Source organism: Monomorium pharaonis, chromosome 9 (genome assembly GCF_013373865.1).
Source record: "Monomorium pharaonis isolate MP-MQ-018 chromosome 9, ASM1337386v2, whole genome shotgun sequence".
Lineage (NCBI taxonomy): Eukaryota > Metazoa > Arthropoda > Insecta > Hymenoptera > Formicidae > Monomorium > Monomorium pharaonis.
The window spans coordinates 7,655,462-7,664,625 of record NC_050475.1 but is presented as its reverse complement, the minus strand read 5'-3'; positions in this window follow the sequence as shown (position 1 = coordinate 7,664,625).

The following is a 9,164-nucleotide window of genomic DNA, read 5'->3' as shown; positions in this document are numbered from 1 at the left end:
CATGTGATATCGATTTACTCTCTTACACGATCGGAGTACATTTCGCTGGGGACGTGTTATGCGGTTCAAATTGGTAAGTGCAACATTGCTGTTTAATTATTTTATGTATATTATATATCATAGAAATATTATTTGTCGAAATGTTAACGTTTCATAAAAGCAATAATTAATTTAAAAATAAAACATTACATTCACTTACTATTCTTTGCATGGTAATTAGTTACAATTATTATGGATTAAATAACTAACGTTAATACTGCCTGTTTGAATATCTCACTTCCATCATATATTTCTTAAAAAATGTATTGCACTTGAAATATTCTTACGGCGATAAAGTGAACAAATTGCAATCGTGTATCGAACGATCCGCGCGTGCAACCTAATCCGGTCGGACGAGATGCAGCAGATTCAATAATTCGCCGCGATTGCAATCGACCGGGATGCACCGCACGCAAAAACGGGCAGGCTCGATATCCGCATGGTGAAAAGGTCCGCGTGATTGATGGAAAACAGACAAAGCACCCGTCGGCCCCGCGCGCTGACCAGCGTCCCTGAAATCGAGATAAAAAGACCGCAAAACAATTTTCTACATTATTTTCCGATGCGCACCGGATCAAATGAGCAATAATGCCGACACGTCACCTCCATCTCTCTCTCTCTCTCTCTTTCTGTTTCACATTTTTCAGCAAGTTGACCCATCTCCGTATATTCTCTGCGATCACACGTGACATCAATTTTTACAATTATTCTTGTTACAAAATTGTGTACATATTGTTTTGTAATAAATATAATACCTTCACGAAACCTGTAAACTAAAGGGAATCAGATATCCGACTTTCCAACGTACAAATAAATTTTAGTCAACTTTTACTTTCGCACCGTTAATAAATGCAACGGGTGACGCGTGTCGTGCTTAGTACGTGTGGTCGTCCCCAGAAGAGCACGGAAAAACGCATTAAAAAAAGGGAGCGGTTATGTTCGGCGACGGCACGGTTTTCTACCCTTCGACCTCTTTTTTTTCCCCGAAATCCGTATATGTCTATGCTGGTCGGGTTATCGCAACAAACTACCCCAATGACGACACGATTAAAATTTCACGGCAAGCTGCACGAGCTCGAATGTGCGCTCTCTCTCTCTCTCTCTCTCTCTCTCTCTCTCTCTCTCTCTCTCTCTCTCTCTCTCTCTCCCTCCCTCCTCTCTCTTTCTCTCTTTCAACGAACCGTTTCTATATGACCCCCCTCTGCGCCGTGACTGCCCTCGATCGTCCGGTTGCCGTTCTATCCGATCCCCGTAGCCCGACTCTCGTTCCACGGCTCCGCCACCCCCTCGTCCCTGTCGGGTGATTGGTACGCGACCGCAGCCACCCCCGCTTTTTAATACACCCGCACCTGCATAGGGTGCACCCGCAACCGGTGAGCCGCCATACGATACATATATGCGACGGGGTGCATCCAACCCCTCTACGCGAGAGGTATTCCCCTCGTTCCCCCCCATTCCGGCCGGTTCCGGCATGGAACTCGTGGCCCTCGTCTCCCTCGCGCCAACGCGCCGCGTCAACGTCACGGTGTACTGAGTGATTCATCGATCGAACGTATTCGCGTCGTCCCTGCGTCCATTCCCCAAAATAGCGACAAAGACTAGTCCTCTCATGGCGCGTAGTTCGTATACAGGCTCGCGACACTAAAACCGCCGCCAGCAAGTCGCCGGATATAGGAAAATGCATTTCGGGACAGTTCGCGGGCTGATTGGCTGATTCTTTCGATCACGATAACGAACGGGGCTTTGTGTGTCCTTCACAAATTCTGACAGCTATTTTCAATGTGGAGGAAACGCAAAACTGTATCGTTTAATACAAATTAATCAAATCGATCTTTTGTGCCAAGTACTATTACAAAAATAAAGTTTGTATTTGTCTTGCTCTTCATTTTTTTAAATAAATGATAATAAATAATAAACGTTTCGATAAAATTATTTATTTAAATAAAGAATTGTTTATTAAGAATTTACAAGAATATGTGTAAACAATAAATAAAAAATTATTTTGTATACTTTCTATTTTATATGACAAATATTGACCAAAAGATTAGATACAAAATCGCATATTTCATCGAATAAAAAATGTATACATGTATATATGTGTCACACATTTCACAGCATTAAGAAAATTTTAATTTTTAATTTTTAATTGTACAGATTATTTTATTATTATATGTTTTCAAATACATTTGCCAAAAATTTGAGTATAATGTTTTAATTAGATTATTAATAATTATTTCATTTTTTACTTTCAATGGTTATATAAAATATTGCATAATATTTATTTACAAATTTCAAAAGGAAATAATAAATTATATCAGATTTTGTACGAGTACTAATAAAACTCTAATGAATATTCGTACAAAAGTTTATTTGAATTTACTTACATGTTTAAAAGTATTCACTCAAAACTGTAGCTAAATAGAGTCTTTTTCACATAAGTTATTGTAATCCAAATTTTTCATTGTTTTTTTTTCTTGCACTTGATTTTAAGCTCAAAATTTGGACATTTACGATCAAAACTTTTTGTCGTTGATTCGAAAAAGAAAAATAAATCTAAGAAGCCTGCAGTTCCTAAATTTCGATAACTTGTAGCCGATAATATAAAGTCAAAACATCGTTAAAACACTCGTAAAACATAGACACCGTGGAAGAAGCAATAAGAATAAACGCGGGCGTATCAATAAAATAAAACAAAAAAGAAAGACGCAATCGCGGAAGAAATAAGAAAGGCAGATCGCTTAAGGGTTGCTCGTTTTACCCCTTTTCCACGCTGACGAAGGTGTTGAAGCTCGGAGAAAAATATCTCAGCCGTAAATAAATTATAAGAGCCGAAAAAAGTTTCCCAGCACACCGGCATCCCGCTACCGCCGCCGCTCCGAGTTCCGGATAGTGCGACGCTCGCGCTAGGAGAAGGTCGGAGGTGTACTTTAGTACTTTTTGTCCTTCCAAGCTGCCACCGGCCCCGCCCGACCCTCCGCCTTTTCCGTTAGGAGAGGGTGTTCCTTTTTTTTTTATTTTTTTCCCTACCCTCTCTCGCCAGCCGAGCACTTTAGATAATAAGGCCAGGGCGCTCGCTACGGACGAAAGGGTAAATTGGGTATTCGTCCGAGGAATTATCTCTCTAATTTCTTTAACGTACCAGTCTCTCACCTTCCGTTCCTCTTATGTACGTATAATTTCCATCGCACCGCGCGCGGCCCCCTCGCCCACCCTCTTACCTATCGGGACGAGCTCAAACCCTATCAGCGGATACCGGAGTCTTTTCATCCTTCCTGAAGATGAAAGCAGGCTAAAGCTTCAGCCAGAAAGATTAGGAATATCTGACCGCATGACGTAATTATTTTGTCGATTCTTTTGATGCGGCACGGCCATTTACATTTCGCCGCAGCCATTATCATCTTTTCGATATTCAGCATGTTAATTGCTAGATAAGCGGGATTCAAAATGGATTAAAGCCGCACGCAAATCAAAAACGGGAAGTCTCTTTCTCTTATTACATTGTGCAAATATCTGTATTAATGTCAAATATAATTTCAGAAATGTCTCAAGTATGCAAGCAAAAACTGTCTGCGATGTAAGACGTCCGCTTGTTTTGCGGAAGATATAACGAAACTATTACAAGCTGCACGCTGAAGCTAATAATAACAAACGATCGACGATGCAAGGAGGGATGGCGATGTAATTCGTACAAATGATAGTTCACGACTATCGGTCGACGAGGGTTGGAAGCTCGTATCCATCGGAATGGCCCTAAAATTAGATCCCACCCTTGGCGCAGGTCCGAGTTCGACAAATTCGGTTAGCCGGATGAAAAATGAAGCGTTACTATCGGCAGCCCAGCAATGAGATCAAGCCGGGCAATACAATTTCTTTCGCAGGCTAAAAAACCAGTCTTATCGGACCCCGTACGCGCGATTATAAGTGCAGAAAATTCTCGAGATTTTTATCAAGTTTTTAAAATTAATTTTACTAACTCTAAATTTTCCGCAAAGATGTAACGTGCACTTTTTACAATTAGTTGCGACGATTTGATTACGATTAGTTTTGACTCGCTTTGCAAAGCGATCGGCCCCCATCGCGACTACCCCGCGGATCAGATGTCAACGCAGAAATAACTGTAAGAGAAGAGGTTTGTTCCTCGCGTAGCCCGAAGCGCTCGTCATATTATGTTTGCTTCTGGTGTTTGCGACTCCCCGTGCTCCGGATGACGATATTTCGAATGAAGGGTGGCTGGGTAAGACGAGTATATACATATATATATACATATATATATATATCCGTATTTGTTTCTCATGCGCACAAAATATTTAATGATCCGCGACGTGGAATAAGCAATTAGAAGAAAAATATGTGTCCTGATCGTAGTCATGTTTCCTAAAAATTATGATAATAAGTAAAATGATGGATTTTTGTTTCGAGTATTGCTGGCAAGTCTTGAAATCCTCTATTTTATCCAGATATTCGGCGGCAAAATCGAGCTTTACGGCAAACCGTGAACGACCTTAATTCCATTTAGGTGCGCTTTCCAAATCGTCGGCAGCATCTTTTCAATGGTTGAGACGAATGAATCGAACGGAACGAGTCGATGAAAGGGGAAGCGAAGCAGGAGGTGGCGGCATCGCCAAAAGCGTAACTCTGCCAAAGACAATATAAAAGTTGGGAGGGTCTCGCGGGATTGGAAGTCGTAAATATCATCTGCTAAATAAAGCTTCATCCTCGAGTACGACTCGGGCGATGGTGAAAACCCCTTTGCACCATGCGCAGGAGGGGGACAAATCCAAGACAAAGACTCGTAACGCCGGCTGACATTAAAATATTGAAAAGAAGAAGAGTAGAGTGTACTAAACGGTACCTCTGCTCCGATCCTTTATCTTTTGCCCTCACGATATATACTTTCAACTTTTATATTGTAACAATAAAAAAATTTTACTGTCGTTTCTTCCCCATATAAGTTTTTTTTTTTTTTTTAGTACGGATATGAACATTTTAATGCGTATTGCAACATGAGAAGCGTTTATTATTATTCGAGATACTCTAGGACTCGCAAATGACACGAAACAAATTAATGCGCCAAAAAATTAAAATCCTCCCCATCTTCGCGCATCCTAGAAACTTACTCTTCCGCACCGGGGTGTGCCATGCTTTGCTTGAGGCATCCCTTCGGAAGCATCGCGCGAACCATTAAGCAGAAGCGTTTGGCTAACCGAGACAAAAATCCGGCGGCGATATTTTTCTGTTCCCTTCCCCCGTGATAGGCGGGCGACCGAAGGGCGGTTGAATTCCGTGGATGCCAGCACGGACAAAAGACAAACGCCGTCGTCGTCTTTCGTTTGTTTCAAGCGTCATTTGTTTGGCGGCCTGGATGGGCTTGCTCGTGGCTTCTCCTCGAGATTCGACGGGAGGAGGGGGGGGGGGGTGAGAAGCGCATTCGCGGGCAAAGACGCGAGAGACATGGGGTTGCATGGTTAAAAAAGGCCACGTTTGAATGCCACCGGAAAGAAAAAGCGCTCTCTTTCATCTAAGCTTTATCGTCCCCAATGTTCGTGCATACTATTTCGAACATAATCAATGAATAAATTCATTATTGAAAGAAGCAGATCAATAACAATTAAATGTTTTTACAAAAACTTTAATTCAATATAGGACTATTAAATTAAAAACTCAGATTGAATTTTAGTGAAGGTAATTACAGTGGTAAATTTGGGGAAAATAAAAGCCTGACCTGCTTCTTGAGAACATCTTGGACATCGGAGACATCGCAAAAAAAAAAAGGGAACAAACAACAATGACGAAAAACGCAGGAGGAAAAGGAGCAAGCCACGCCGGCAGAGGGGAATTTCTTTCATCAAAAAATAATTAAGGTTTTCTATGGAGATGATGGATTCGACGAACCTGCCGTTCGTTCAGTCAATGTCAAAGGTTGACAATAGGTTCAATGGATGGAGCGCTCCTTTATTTAAAGTAGCTTTGTGTCCTCCCGATTGCCAAACCCTCTTCTCGCCCATTGGATTTGGATCTAGATCTGGATCAGATAGATTTGGCTCACAGATTCACTTTTTTTTTCATGTGGATGACCAGCAAAATTAAAAAAGAAAGAAAAACGCGTTCAGAATCACGTCTCGTATAATTATATAAGACGTGTGTAATCTTAAACAAAAATTGACAATGTAATATCAAGATTCTTCTATCAATATTCTACGAATGCGTTTGTTTCTATATTAAACCAATTTGGAATCTTATCCTTTCAAGTATCGATCCCGATCGAGCACGCGGAAGATTTTGATTCGCCACGAATCAAGGAGAATATTACGAAGCGCACGGGGGGGTCGCCGATCAGTGCTAGCTTTACAGCCCGCACCGAGCCGTGCTCAAAACGAAAACAAAGACGAGCGTTTAACGATATTGTCACGGGGATCCCCTCGGGGGACCAGAGATGGTTCCTCCAAGTCGTGGCTGACGGGAACCAGCGCCGGATGTTGGATGTTGGGTGCCGGGCGTTCGGCTGGGTGGTATTATTCCGAACCATTTGTCACTCGGGCAAGCCGACAACCCCTTTCGAGCATCTCTCGCTCCCTCGCGCGTCTCCGTGCTTTTCTACTCCCGCTCGCCGCCCTCCCCCCCGTGAGTTTTTATAGCCGCGAATCGTCGCAATATGCCGACAAGAAGCTTACGACACCCGCCTTGAGGAAGAAACTCGAGGACAGATTAAGAGGGTGCAAGGATTTTTTTCGCTCAATCCTGTTCCTTCTTACTTAGTCGAACAGATTAAGCCGACCTAATCTAGACTTTGCGAAATCATTTGGCGAAAAAGGAGGCTGCCGCTCTCGGCGAGCACTTCGACGCGAAAGGGTTCCAGTCGGGCTGACGAAGACGTATCGCGTTTGTTTTTGTTTTTTTTTTTTGCGCGCGTCTTTCTGTCACGTGTACAATGAAGCGGAAATGTCTCTCGAGCGTCGCTCCGCTCCCGGCGTCGCTCAACGGTTCGCGAAATAACGACGTTGCGTGCGATGCCAAGCAACGGAAGCGGGAGATGCGTAAATTTTCCCAATTCTCCACTCGCGAAGTTCGCTGAGGCTCACGGAGAGCGGGGCAAGATACTCGAAAACAGTCGTAATCTTGTACGTCTCTTCCGAAGTGCAAGCAGCGCCCGAAAAAGAATCCCTGACGATTTGTCGCGACAGCGCGCAGAACGGACCAGGCGCGGCGTGTGCGGAAATCGCGAGCATGTAATCTGCTAAAAGTCTGCTTAATTATGAGCGGGTAGCGGCGCGGGGATATCCGAGGCGAGTTGGCGCGCGGGCACGCTTCTGTTTTCGGACTTTTCCATTAGCCGGATGAATCGTTAGTCTTTTGTTGACTTTTATTGGGGGATGCTGGCAGGCGCGTCTGCGCTGGTACGTGGCTCCCGAGTGCCCGACGGTGCACAACCGTGATTAATAAAGTAAGACACTTCCTTTTTTGCAACGCGATTCTCGTCGCACGTTAACACGTGACGATTATTTCGTTCCCATTTAAACGGGCAAATGATTAATTTGGATAGTAGAGATACAAAGATCGTCAAAGATCGTCGATTGTCAGCCCGGCGATCGGATCGGATTTCTTGTGTCGCCAGAAAGTTCATTTAAAGAGGTTTGATAAAAAGTTTTTTTAAAAAAAAGATCAAAAGTACTTTATGCGAAAAGTTACCAAGGATTTTGCCCGGTTCTCATGGTCTAGCTCCATCGGATCGACGGGAGGGTTAATTTTCTGGTCAGTTGGTCGCTTCTGGCTCTCCAGGGTTATAGTGGCGATCTCAAGGCCCGTAACAACCCCTACTTTACCCCCCACATAAATATCCGGAATTAGCTATTTCTCCTGGCCTCGCTCTCTCCCTCTCTCTCTCTCTCTCTCTCTCTGTGTCTTTCCTCGCTCGGACTTCTCCCGGTTGCGCTTTCTCTTCCCCCCCCCTTCTTCCTGCCGCGACTAGCACGAGCTTCGGTCATCGGGTGGGGTCTACGATCACTTGACCGATTAAGGACCAGAGCGGAGGGCTTCGATTCGAGTAGTCGCTCCGTTACGCGGGGGTCGTGAGTGGATTGACGTAATTGAGGAGAAAACACGATGCAAACCGTCATTTCGCGGCAGAGCCGAGCGAACCTCGCATTTCTCTCCCCTCTCCTCCCGCCGCGAGCGTTTTGACCTGCGATTAATCAACTTTCAGCTTACCCTTGAGTCGAGTGACCTTTCGCGCTGGTACGACCAGAAAAAAAAATCGCGTTCGTGCTAATGCGTTCGGCGAAGTTGCCCACAAACCGCAATTTAACTCTAATAAATTGATTTCGATTTTTAAATAAAGCAAAAATATAATTACGTGTATAAGGCAGTTACTTAAAATTCTTGCCAAAAATTTCGCGCGCTGCGACGAACGACAACCGAGATTACAATGCAAAAGGAGATTCTTAAACGTCGTCGTTCTTAAACGAGAATTCGAGCACAGGCATAATGATATTATTAGATATGGTGTGGGTAGTAATAAAAGTGAAGATCATGGAGCGCTCGTCAGCTCAATATACAGGTTCAAAGTTTAGAGAAACTCTTGCTCAACCACTGCTGACGCCGTCAGCTTCCGGCTTGATCCCGCTGCCTTCGCGTCAGCGAATAGCGGGGATTTCCTCGCGAATGAGAGACTCGGGAGTGACTGCGGCACCGAGCGGCCGGCTGAATCGCCTCCTTTCGTTTTTACTCACTACGGATTAAACAAAAGCCAAAGCTCCTTAAACTGCGGTCGCGGCTAAGCTGGATACATGCGAGGGTCCCACGAAGCGGCCGAGCGCGAGCTCTCGCTCTTTTGTTCGACCCCGTGATCCTCTTTGCTCCTCGCGAAACTGCCACGTAACAACTCTCTCTCGATACGACACGAGACCGGACCGGAACCTATGTTTAGCTTATTTGGCGAGCGCATTAGTCGAGGGTGACCAACGTTACGAGAATTCGCGAGACGTCCCGAGAGATCGTTTCGACCGATCGAATTTTATTCGTAATTGTAATTTTCTTTAAACAATTTATAAGAAATTTTTTTCGTCAAGATATCGATTTTGTGTTGAGAGCAATAAAGGTTCGGAAGATTTTTACGAGTTAAAACTTTA